This window comes from Silene latifolia, chromosome 8 (assembly GCF_048544455.1).
Source record: "Silene latifolia isolate original U9 population chromosome 8, ASM4854445v1, whole genome shotgun sequence".
Taxonomy (NCBI): Eukaryota; Viridiplantae; Streptophyta; class Magnoliopsida; order Caryophyllales; family Caryophyllaceae; genus Silene; species Silene latifolia.
The window spans coordinates 77190772-77204926 of record NC_133533.1 but is presented as its reverse complement, the minus strand read 5'-3'; the positions used below and the strand labels follow the sequence as shown (position 1 = coordinate 77204926).

The window sequence follows — 14155 nt, the reverse complement described above, 5'->3', positions numbered from 1 at the left end:
AATAACAAGTAGATATAATAGCCTCCCTGTGGAGTACGATACCCGACTTACCTCTGCTGCATTAGTTAAAGCCGGTTGGTTTATTTTTGATAGGGTTGCGACAGCCATGTCAAATTTTGGCGCCGTTGCCGGGGACGCAATTAGCCTATTTGCTTGTTTATTTCGGTTTGTCTTAGTCTCAAGGGATTTATAATTCCTTGAGACATTTTTTATTATTTTTCTTTCTTAGTTTTGTTTATACCCAGGTCTAACAGGTCAGAATTAGTACCAGCAGATTCTGAACTGGAGCGGACTTTTCGCCGTAGACAGAACTTGTTGAGAAATAATCTTGAGAAGGAAGCCTTGAGTACTTTTGAACCTGATCTTGAAAACTTTACATTTGCAGAAGACCAGTCTTTTGAAGAAGACACTTCTATTTCTGTAACCAAATCTGCAAAGATGCCTAATATTGCCATTCATTCCGAGCCTACAGTTGACTCCATTCCTAAGGGTTTTAACCTTGTAACAGAAGATCGAAATATTTTTGATATTCGGCCATCTTACATCAATCTGGTTGAGAGAAACCCGTATCGTGGAGTAGCTGGTGAGGACCCGAGGAAGCATATGGAGGTCTTTACTATTTACTATTCTACCATTCCCGCTACTAAGGGAGTGACACAAGACAAGATAAAGGAAGTCCTTTCTCTCTTACTAATGGAGCCCGAGAGTGGCTAACTGATCTGGATAGGACTGCAGCTGGAATTACCAACTGGGAGACCTTGGCCCTTACTTTTTATAAAAGATTATTAAAAATATTGTATTTTGAAGAGTTTTTAGCTTTGATTAGTTTTTAACCCCATACCCCCAAAATTGAACCAAACACAAGGTATGAGGTATCAAGTTCCAACCCGATACCACCCAGGTATGATTCCCGATTTCAAACCCATACCCACGCGTGAACCAAACACCCCCTTAGAATTTTCTGATTAAGTTTCTGGCCATTTACCTACATTTAATTTACCTCGTCTTTTTACTCTTATCGCCACTTAAACCCTCGTCTTCTACTTTCACCATTCTCACCCCCACACCGCGAATCATCCCCCACTCACCATCGTTCTCCACCTCTCATAGCCACAACGCTCACTCAACTCCCTCGATAGCTTTAGCGTTCTCCTTCGTCACTACCAACGTTTTCCCATGGCACTCAATGCTCTTCCTCGATTCAGCACCTCTTGGTAAAACTTCTGATCTAGGGTTTTAATTTTTCTAAATAATTGGGATAAAATTGATTTTATTTCTGTTAACTGTATGCCCAGACAACGCATGGCCAGACACTGGTCCTAGCCGAACCTCTGCTACACCGCCGACTTCTCCTCCCTGTCAGTTCTCCTTGAGTATTAGGTATGATTCTTTCTTATTTCTCTTGCAATTGGATATAATTAGTTATCCTGAATATATGCTCAATTTAATGTATATATTGCCAATTGATCTCCTTACTCGGTGCATATACTCCCCACTCGCCCCAATTCTTCTTTCATTATCCCATTTTTTTTGGATTTTGATCGTTTTGATTGATTTTAATTTGCAATTATGGTTAGTTCAGATTTTTGATTTTGGATGAATGATGAATTAATCTACCAAATTTAATCATCTGTTAAAATTATGGGTATCAATCTGCTGAAATTATAATGAATGATGAATTAATCTGCTGAAATTATGGGTATCAATCGTCATGGGTATCAATAGCATGGGCTGTGTGGACAATCTGTAATTCACACCTTTTTGAGGAGGAACCCCCGTAATTCCCTGCAAGTACTTCTAGGCTTTACCATGTTGGGAAATGTGTCCTCAACAATAGTGCGATCACAAGATTTAAATATCATTATTAAATCTCATATAAAGAATACATAAGGGATGATTCAATTATATAGTCAACTGATCAACATTAATCGGTAACGATTGGCTTGCTAGAGTTTGACGTTCTTCTTGTAGTGGGGACGGTGGTGGTCGATTGATCCCTTAAGGTCACACCTAAAGGATGATGCCCTTATCTATAAAGTTAATTAATTGTATGTTGATACAAGTTGATTAATTCCTTAAAAATGAACAATTTATTTTTAATAAGAGGAAATATGTATCTTATGTTAATGTGATTAAATAAGATCACATTTAGTGGATTAATATGTTAATTCACTAAATTATGATTGAGGTTATATAAATGTTTCGAGGTAGAGGTAATTAGTTATTTACATTTACAAGAGGTTGTGAATTTAACTAACTAGCTATTATGGGACCCATTATATGTTGATATAATGATAAAATATTACTCAATAAGTTGAGTGAATACATGTTTATTAATTTGTGTCATAATTGTTGTATGATCAAATTAATATTTAATTATGTAAGATAATTAAACATAAGACTTATAAGCATTTGTGGGACAAATATTATAAGACAAAAATGGACTATAATTAGTCCATATGCACCGATTTTTGGAGGTCATAGGACACTTGTCCTAAGTCTTCTATTTTGTCATAAAAGTTTATGACACAAGCAACACTTGTAATGTTGCACCTACCAAAAATCACTCTACCAATAAAGCATTTGAAAAAGAGTTTTGAGAAGACAAATTGCTCTTATTAAGAGCAAAGTGGCCGGTCCACTTAACTATACAACAACACTTTTGTTGTTATGATTTTCTCTCTCAAAATTCTCTTAAAAAGATGCTTAGGCAACATGCAACAAAACCTCTCTCTTGTTCATAGTTTTTCCTCCAAAAACTTGAGAAGTTTGATTCAATTTGTTCATAAAGATTACTAATATTATTAGTGTAATATATGAGTATTAGTAATCAATTTTAAGGTAAACTACTAAACAAATATCTAGCACATATTATTTAGTAGAGATAAGGGATAATCTTGGGTGCAATCAAGAGGAGTGACTTCTATACTTGAGGTCTTTGGAGGATCATCCTAATACTCATCATAGCTCAAGAACAAGTGAAGGTAGGAGACCTTACTTGTGCCCATAATACCGAAATCAACAATGTAAGGGACATTGTTTTCTTATAAATCTTTCACTTTGTTATGCATGCACTAGATCTAAAGAACATATAATTAACAAGTTAATTTGTTCACTATTAGAGGAGTCTAATAATAGGTATATGAACCTAACAAGTGGTATCAGAGCATAAGGATGTTGCATGCATAATCGGTTATTGTTTTTCCGAGTTAAAAGGTTAACATATAAAACTTAAAAATTTGTGATTTATGAGTATAAGCCACGAAATCACTATGCATGTAATATATTCTGGTCCTAAAATGTTTTTAGGTCATTTTTATGATTCATGGAAATTTATTGCTCATTTTAAGGATTTTTGGTCATTTTATTACATTTTTATGACTAAAATGGGAATTAAAATGCTAAAAATAGTTAAATTTCGTTTCTGACCTTGGAAAATTTATATGACCTCACATGCATATTTTACAAGTTGTGTGTAAAAGGACGAGTTAATTTGATTAATTTTGCATGATTTATGATTTTTATGAGATAAAAATGGATTAAAAGAGGTAAAATGGTTAAAATTAGTTAAATTTCGAATTAAGCCATGATCTTTTAATATGATGTCATATGCAAGATTTACAGAGAGTATGTAAATTTCTAGATTTAAATATCTTCTTTAGCATGATTTATGGATTTTTGAGTAAAAATGGCATAAATAGTGACTATTTTAGCAAAAATTAGCTAAAACGTATTTCATGGCTTGAGAAAATTATTTTAAGTTGCATTAATATCCCACTAATCAGATCTAAAGTTGTAAAAATTATTGGTTTAATTTTCGGATACTTTATGTATTTTATGAGATAAAACCGATAAAATGCAACTATATTTTCTCAAAATTAATTCGAAAATTTTAACCATGTTTTTTGACATTATGAGTGTCATGGATTTATTCCAGAATGTTCAAAAATTTAAAATTCAAATTTTGAAACTTTTATGATTTAATTTGGATTTATTTCATATAAATAATGATTTTAAGGTCAAAGATGAGCATAAAATTAAATCAAGTTGAATTATTGTCAAAAATTTAGTGATGACTGATTTTTGAGTCCTAAAATGTGTTAGGATAATTAACTTGAGCTTAGATGTGATTTAAGTGTTAATTAGTGATTTTAAAAGGTTATTATCACGCATTTCCATGAAACCGGGTTATATGTACGACATAAGTTAAATAGGGCGATTTGGCACATCATTTGGCATGATAGATACATATTATAATGCTGCATATTTCAATTGTTGAATGTCTTTTATTTATATAATTTTGAATTATGTAATTTTATCTTAGTATGGCCTTAGTTTTTATCAATATTACCCGTAATGAAAGGGAATATTGATTCAGTTGTAATTTAATGTGATCTCGTATCATTTTTATTTTATTTTTATTAGTTTTTTTTTCCATTTTACAAATGTATAATAGGAATAGCTTTGTTTTTTTATTATTATTTGAGCATCTTCAAAGACGGTGCCATTCGGAAGGGTGATCCGACAAAGACGGTGTCTTGGGAGGCGTGCCATTTGAAGATTCAAGGGACCAAAGGAGTTGGTTTCCGAATATGTAATAGATTATTTGATTTTCTATTTTTAGGAAGGCCATACTAGGAATTTTATTTATTGCATTGCATTTCTTTTAATATGTTGCATGCATAGCCAAATCGCCATAACAACACATGCATATCATATCGAGTTATCGACCGTGTCAATTATAATTATCATAGTTCACCGCTTTAGTTCACTTAAAACGTGATAGATAATAAATTGACAAGACCTCTCACATATTAAAAATTGAGATAAAGCCTTACCAAATAGTAGAAACTCATGAAGTACCAATTTCGCAAGGAAGTTAATCCGGCTTCACCGTAATACAAACCTTGTTACGTTGGCGAAGTGGGGTAGTAAACTGTTATTACATCGAAATTTGGATTGAGCTCAACGGAAGTATTGTTGACCGTAGTCGCATGTGTTCCGGGCTAAAGATGAGAATTAGAGTAATTTTTATCGACCGAGAGTTCTAAAAGTAGAATCGATTAAAAGGTTAATCCACCGAGTTATATTAATAAGGGATGAATCGGCTCACCGTGCCCGAGTTGATATGAATTTGGATCTCGGAATCATTTATGTAGTTGGGTGGAGGTCACTATATAAATGCAATACTTGTAGTTAAATTTACGAGTATTATTAAAACGATAGATGATAATTAAATTCCTTCATTTCCTATTTTATAGTCAAATTTGTTTTATCAATTGCAATGACAACTCCAATATCATCTAATAATCATACACTGATCACCATTAATTCTTGGCTCCAATCATTCTATGAAAAATGCTTCTTGTATATCAACGACCCGATTAGAGTACTACGCTTTAGCATTGGTGAAGATGGGAATCTTTGTCTTTTTACTACTTCTACACCTCATACTCATGCCTACCTCTCAGGTAAGAGGTTCATATGAGGGGAATCTCATAGATTGCAAGATATCCTTGTTTGATGAATCAAGAAGTAATATCAAATTAAGTGGGAGTTCTAGCAAGAGTGTCCTTGCAAATGAAAGTAGTATTGGTGTTAGTAAAGGAAGAGCAAAGATATGTGAGAAACCCAAATCCGATTGTGAATTGGAAGTTGATAGTGAGACTACCACAAAACCAAGATGGGTATCCAATCCTACCATGAATATCATTATTTTAATGTCATGGGCCATTGGAGGCGAAATTGCCCCAAGTATTTGGAAGATATCAAGTTGGACTTATCACTCCAAGTGGGACTTGGAAATGAGGAAAAGCTAAACAAGAGTGATATGAATCTCCGACAATGAAATGGAGCTCGGGTAGCCGCCACTTCAAGAGAAATTTATATACTTGTTTTTGCTAATAGCTTTGAGTTATGATTTACATAATTGTTATTATGTATCCACTTAGTCTAAAACATTATTTCCATTTCTATGTGAGACATAAAAGGATTTATATTTTGTCTTCAAAGACAATTGTAGTATTTTTGTTGAAAATAGACATGGATGTGAGCCATGTCACTTATCTCTATGATACATAAGTTTTAGACAAGTTCCAACTCATGTAAAGATATCTACATAATACGCACCAAAAGACTCATAACAAGTTATCCAAATGATTTGTACATTTGATTTTTCAATTAGGTTACGTAAATGAGAAACGCATTAAAATGCTAGTGTCGACTAGAATTATTAGACCATTTGATTTTCAATCTTATGGAATATGCGAATCTTGTCTCCTTTGCAATATAATTTGTACTTCCTTTAGTGGTAAAGGGACACAAGCAAGTGATTTGTTGAGACTAATACATGCCGATGTATGTGTTCTAATGAGCATCACCGCAAGGGGAATTTATGACTACTTCGTCACTTTTACCAATGATTCAAGTAGATAAGGGTATATTTACTTGATTAAATAAAAGGTGAAGCATTTGAGAGATTTGAGAAATTTCTAAATGACGTAGAGAACCAATTGAATAAAGTTCTAAGCATTACGACCCAATCGTAATGGCAAAGATCTAAGTAATAAATTTGATTTATTAAAGATGGATTATGACCTAGCGTCACTACCCATAAGATCAAACTAATATGAGTCGGTTTGAGTTGATGAACTCAATTTTGGGAATTTGCAATCCAAAACGGACAAGTAATTCTAATTGGATGGTCAACCATGAGATACATAGAATAGAGAGTCTATTAAACAGATGACATGGATAAGACTCGTATATTATCTAGCTGCCATGTTAGAATGGTCCATTGAAAGCTAATACATAGTCTAGATAAACTCCTAATACTCCGTTAAATATAGATGTTTGTGACTCACAAAGCTATCTCTCATGAATATTGATATATTTCTGAGAGATAGAGTGGGAGTAGATTGAATCGTCACAAACATCTCTTATAGTTGAAATGTTACTTTGTGAAAGTAATTAAATTATAGAGTGGGAGTTGGTATTGAACTATTATCTATGAAGATAGTATGAGAGCATAGTTCAGTGGGAGTTTATCGCACATGTCTTATTGTTCAAAATATTACTTTGTGAAAGTGATAGTATCATGACCTTGTTACATACGAGCCGAAGCATTACAATCCGAAAATTGTTACTCAAGAGTAGATTTACTTTAAGGTGCGGGTCTCCTCAAAAGTAAATAGAACTCCAGAGTACACGAATGCATAAGATTTACATGAAGATGTTGATCAAACTAAATTGTGTTAGGAATTGCGATTCTAATGAAGAATGGCAAATAAAATTCGCTTTTCTAAAATGGGAATTTAGAGAAGGAAGTGTTTCAAACACAAAACCTTAGATTAAGATCTAAGAATCCTAACATATTATGCGTAGCTATCTTAAGTGATCACAAGTTGGTTTTAAGCTAGCATTAAAGGATTATACTTTTCATTCATGTGATTATAGTGAATTGTTTCATTCACATGATTGAAGAATCATGATATACATGAAGTTAAGTGGGAGCTAGAATTGTTTTTCCATGTCTTATATGTTGATGACATATTAATTATTGAGAATAATGTACCAATGCTCTCTTCTGGCAAGAGTGATTGGGAGACTAGAAAAGGGTGCAATATACGTTAGATTACCGAATCTATGTGAGAGTATATTGGCATAGAGTTGAGAGTCTTATGAGGATAAGATCTTTCGTATCTGTTGTAACATCAACAAGGTTGAATGGCTTATTCATGATGATGAAAGTGGAATTACTATGATGGAATCATAGTCGTTCATTGAACCCATTAAGTTGTTGATTACATGAAATCGATTGCTAATGTTTCCGCCATTAGAACGATTATGTATGCCAACAGACGCATGTCTTTGTGATGAAAAATATGCCTAGGGCATAATAAGTCAATAACAAGATAATTCCCATGATATGGTTTGTGAGAGCCTTATAGAACATCCTTGAGATTCTTGAGAAGAATTAGGGAAGGAGTCGTTCACATGTTTGGATGATAAACTAAGTTAGGTGTTGATGGGATACACAAACTTTAGTTTCCAAACCAAAACGGATTTGTTGAAATCCTAGGATGAATTGTTGACAAAGGAGTAAGAGACTAAGAAAGGAGTTTTAGTTTCGCGCATTGCAAAAATCTACAAAAGGAATCCAAGTTGTGATAAAATAGTCAACGTAGGGATTAAGGGTGAATCCCTCTACAAGTGACTTTATCACATGTTATGCGATAACAGTGGGAGCGTCTTTCAAGTTAAAGAGCCCAAGTCTAGTATGAAGTCTAGACATATACTTGGAGAAATTCATGTCATTAAGAGATGACATTGAATGGAAGGAAATAGCAATTAATTAAATTGGAATATATGGATATCGGGTATATCCACTTGCCAAGCTTGTATTGCATTTTAACTAGTGTTTTTATAACACTAGAGATTATAGAATATGAAGTAGTAATAGTGTATTGACTATTCATATGTGATAATCACCTTTATCGTTTGAGTTTTATTAAACTCACCCGCTACCTTATCGTATCCGAATGGGTTGTAGAGACAAATTGAACCCCATTAAAGTGAACTGGATTGACATGGTATTCGCCCCTAGTTACTTATATGAGGTGACGTCTCGAAGTGACTAGAGTGTGATGCGATTGATGGCAAGTTCAAGTGCCATAGAGTCATATGGGATGACTAGTCGATCACATAGACAGAATGTATGGGACAATCTGTCGGGGCGGTGACCGCTTATAGAGTTACGTAATTCATAAAGCCTGGTCGTGGCAAGAGCTACTATAGTATTCTTATGAGTCAATTCTTTTGACTAGAGACTATTCGCCCAAGTTGGCACAACTTCTGATTAGCTTTGATTTATACTCTACGATTTCGTAAATGAGGTCAAACTGGGTATATTTTGGGTTATGATGGACTGTGGCTGAACGAAGGGAATAGGGCGATAGGAATTGTCCACCCCTTGTCAGGGTTGTTTGAAATCTCAAGGCCACTCGAGGAGTAGTTAACTGGAAATGCGTGGCCACGCTCGGAAAGCATCTATGATAGATAATTCCGGTCGACGCTTAATCTCCAGATCGAGAAAACCACTCAAGATATGATCAAATGTAAGTACGACCTGCAAGACACCTTGCATTGAGTGGGAGATTGTAATAGGACAAGAGAAATGGTGACGCACACTTGTCGAGGACAAGTGGGAGATTGTTGGGAAATGTGTCCTCAACAATAGTGCGATCACAAGATTTAAATATCATTATTAAATCTCATATAAAGAATACATAAGGGATGATTCAATTATATAGTCAACTGATCAACATTAATCGGTAACGATTGGCTTGCTAGAGTTTGACGTTACTGTCGTGGGACGGTGGTGGTCAGTTGATCCCTTAAGGTCACACCTAAAGGATGATGCCCTTATCTATAAAGTTAATTAATTGTATGTTGATACAAGTTGATTAATTCCTTAAAAATGAACAATTTATTTTTAATAAGAGGAAATATGTATCTTATGTTAATGTGATTAAATAAGATCACATTTAGTGGATTAATATGTTAATTCACTAAATTATGATTGAGGTTATATAAATGTTTCGAGGTAGAGGTAATTAGTTATTTACATTTACAAGAGGTTGTGAATTTAACTAACTAGCTATTATGGGACCCATTATATGTTGATATAATGATAAAATATTACTCAATAAGTTGAGTGAATACATGTTTATTAATTTGTGTCATAATTGTTGTATGATCAAATTAATATTTAATTATGTAAGATAATTAAACATAAGACTTATAAGCATTTGTGGGACAAATATTATAAGACAAAAATGGACTATAATTAGTCCATATGCACCGATTTTTGGAGGTCATAGGACACTTGTCCTAAGTCTTCTATTTTGTCATAAAAGTTTATGACACAAGCAACACTTGTAATGTTGCACCTACCAAAAATCACTCTACCAATAAAGCATTTGAAAAAGAGTTTTGAGAAGACAAATTGCTCTTATTAAGAGCAAAGTGGCCGGTCCACTTAACTATACAACAACACTTTTGTTGTTATGATTTTCTCTCTCAAAATTCTCTTAAAAAGATGCTTAGGCAACATGCAACAAAACCTCTCTCTTGTTCATAGTTTTTCCTCCAAAAACTTGAGAAGTTTGATTCAATTTGTTCATAAAGATTACTAATATTATTAGTGTAATATATGAGTATTAGTAATCAATTTTAAGGTAAACTACTAAACAAATATCTAGCACATATTATTTAGTAGAGATAAGGGATAATCTTGGGTGCAATCAAGAGGAGTGACTTCTATACTTGAGGTCTTTGGAGGATCATCCTAATACTCATCATAGCTCAAGAACAAGTGAAGGTAGGAGACCTTACTTGTGCCCATAATACCGAAATCAACAATGTAAGGGACATTGTTTTCTTATAAATCTTTCACTTTGTTATGCATGCACTAGATCTAAAGAACATATAATTAACAAGTTAATTTGTTCACTATTAGAGGAGTCTAATAATAGGTATATGAACCTAACATACCAGACTTGTAGCTAATTAACAAGAAAACGCGAAATGGGTGTATGTGAGAAACACAGGAGAGCCAAGTTGTGTAGTAATTTGTTGACCCCTTTTCATAGGTTCGTTAAAATTAAGTCGGATGTAGGTATGCACAGGAGAGCTGATTTTTTTAATGTAATATGTCGCCTGCATAATCTAGTATTTCATCGTTAAACCAATGATTTTCTTTTAACAAAGTGGTTCGCGTTTTTTGATGGTTTTGCAGAAAACAAGGGAAGCAACAAAAAATTGTTTTTTTTGAATTTTTCTAAAGAAAAGGAACAATGCAGATACCAAGAATGGTTTGAGTTTGTGTCATTATGTGTGTGTTTGCAGAAAACTTATTTGTGCAGACATGGGTTTTGTGTAGGATTTATCTAAATGAATTGTTTGCAGTAAATTCATTTATGTCGCTATGTGTTTTGTTTGTAACGTTTCATATTTTTTTGTTTTCTTAAGTTTGCAGAAAACTCATTTGTGCAGGCTCGACATGTCTCTTGTTGATTAATGAACAACTTGCTTTTATTTAGATGAAGCATTAGTGGTTCTTTCATTTAGATGATGCACAAACTTGACACAATATTACTCCTTATTATAGCTTTTTAAATAGGTCACAACATTGTGCTTATTTTAAGATTCCGGAACTTATTACTTTTGCATGTGTAGTGTACTCATTACACTTTGCAATTGTTGGCAATAATGATGTTTAGTGCTATTCTTTGTTTATGTCACTAGGATTGATCTATTTTGTGAGTACTTGTGTAAATACACAGTGAACATAATGTTGCATCTAGGGGAGAGATTAAGAAACGAAAGTCAAGCCAGTAGCTTGCCAAATATACAAAATTCTCGACGTATTTTGGTCACTCGTGAAAACTCCAATTAGCCAGTAGCTTGTGGATACCAAGTTGAGAAACTCCAATATAAAACTCTTTTGATCATATTGCTTACTAGTTGAACAATGAGGGGATTTGCTCGGTTATTTCCATAGGAGTGATTGTTTCTACGCTTGCTTTGTAATTTATGTAACATTTGCCTTTTTTAGTATTTTATTAATTTTTGGAATTTGCAGGTATTGCCATTTATGAACTTGATTCCGTTGTTGTCAAGTATTTGGCTATTGTTGGTGGCGAAGGAGATGGAATGGAACATAAAGTTTTTCAAACAAATTGTATACTGGAATAATTTGGAAACGACAAGATATTGAGGAATAATAACTCTAGTCGATCTGTAAGGTTCTTCTACCGCCTTTTGGCTTCCTGCCACTATTCTAATATTTTCTTCTGTCGTTAATTTATTTGTGTATGATTTAGATAGCACTCTTCTGTACATACTTCATCTTCTGCAGCTCAGTTCACAAGGTAATATAAATGATGTTACACTGAGTTTCTCATGTTTTCAGGGAAAATTGATCGAAATTAATTTTAGTGCAACTGGAAAGATGTGTGGCGCTGTTATGCAAACATGTAAGCTAGACCTGTTTAGGTGTATATGTATTTTTTTTTCCTTTTCTTAAAAATTCACCCCTTTTGCTTTATCATTGACTGACTACTTCTTGTTGCCCTTACTTTCTGCTAAACTTAAACCTATGACCAGTACTGCTTGAAAAGCTTGAAAAGCTGAGATTTGCTGTAGTTTTTGAATTGGGACTTTGCTACTTTCTATTCCTTTTTTATCAAATATTGTTTAACTTGCACTCAAGAGTGGTTCAGTTGGCGCCTAGGGAACGCTCATATCATGTCTTTTACCAACTTTGCGCTGGCACTCAATCCGATGTAAGAGGTATCTTTTTTTGTCAAATATGTGGTGATAACAATGTCGTGGGATATTGTTTGTTCCCCTTAATCGTAGCAATTGGTTCCATATTCCAGCCTGACATTTATGTCTCTAAAAGATCTTGGTAGTTATCAACATAATTTGAATGTCGGATAATTTGAATGTCATTTTCATTGCAGGTAAATTGAACATAAGAATGGCCAATGAGTACTATTATCTTAATCAGAGTCAGTGCTTGGAGATTAATGGTCTTGAAGACGCTTTAAACTTCCTAAAACTACAGCTAATGTAGAGGTGTGGGCTATCAAATATTTAGAGAACATGTAATGTAATTAGTTTATTAACTAAGAAGTGTATGTCATTATTTGTAAACTTGTAAGTATATTTATTTTTAACATAAGCAATACTAATTTGTTGGGTCGGATGATACACAAGTTTGTTGGTTGACATTCTCTTGTATGTATTGTTTGTTCATTTTGCTATTTGGATTGTCAAATCTTTAGATATTGCTACCAAAATTTTGGTAGCAAATATTTTTTTTTTCAAATAACTACCTATGGTAGCAGTTCTGTACCAACCACCAACGTTATAATTACCTTTAGTGGCGGTTCTGTACCAACAACCGACGTTATAATTACCTTTAGTGGCGGTTCGGTAACAACAACCGTCGTAATAGAGAACATGTAGTGGTGCAATGATACTATTGAAATACCTATGGTGGCGGTTTTCGAGAATACCCGCCACACTATAGATGATCTAATGTGGCTGTTTTCAAACAATAACCGCCACTATAGATGAGTTACAGCGGCGGTTTTTGTCTAAAAACCGTCGTTTTATATAAGGTTATAATGGCGGTTTTGTTTAGAAAACCGACACTGAAGGCAAGCTATAGTGGCGGTTGTACAACCGTCGCAAAAGTATATACGACCCCGTGATAAACGACGCACCCAAAACCTTTAAAAACCGCCATAAAAGGTCATTTTCGACCGCCACCGTAGGGGTTTTTTCTACTAGTGTTGACTGCTCAACATTTTAACATTGTCGGGCAGAAGGCGACGGGCATGATTGCTTGTGGTGGGTTGGTGACTCGCATCGCCCACAACCTTTTTCCCAACTTTTCCCGTAGCCTTAAATTTTTAGATTGGGATAATGTCATTGATATTCCTACTATCATTGCTATGCATTGGTTAGCAAAAGACCAACGCACGTGGAAGATTGGCAGTTCCACATCCGTGACTTTACATTCACCTAACCTACCCCGTCTTTCACCCTTGACTACTGTGTCGGGTGGGTTACCACCACGTCCATCTTCTTATCTCCTTGCCATTACTCATTCCGCTTCTAAGAAGCGAAAGAGGCCTCCCACTGCTGTTAGGGAGGCCGGTCAGGGGTCCACATAGACACAGGCTAGGCAGATGTCCACGCCCATGTCCACGTCTACGCCCACGCCTATCCCTACCCCTACACCTATACCCTCTGTCCCTAAGCCGGCTTTACCGGTTAATTTTGTTGCTCCTCCTGTTTTTGAGGCGCCTGAAGTCATGGACTAAGAGCGTTGTGATGCGCTTTTATTAGAGATGTGCAACGATAAATAAAGAAAATAAATAAAAGATAAAAGTAAATAAAACGAAGAGAAAAGAAAACTTATTTGATGTCGGTACTCTCAGACCTATTTGAATGTTTGACTATGAATGAATTTTGACTTTGTCGTTGATTTTTGACTCTTATGTGCTTATATGAAAACTGGGATAATTTATGTGAATGGTTTAATTTTAATGGAAATTGGGATTGTATATTTGAGATGGAG

At 34.4% G+C, this 14155-nt stretch overlaps 1 long non-coding RNA gene across 1 annotated transcript; it reads left to right on the top strand.

Annotated features, from left to right (window-relative positions):
- Positions 1-998: 998 nt before the first annotated feature.
- LOC141594421 (uncharacterized) lies at positions 999-12830 on the top strand. The gene is made up of 3 exons (XR_012522188.1): positions 999-1214; positions 1296-1811; positions 10558-12830. It is a non-coding gene; the product is annotated as an uncharacterized LOC141594421 (long non-coding RNA).
- Positions 12831-14155: the final 1325 nt, after the last annotated feature.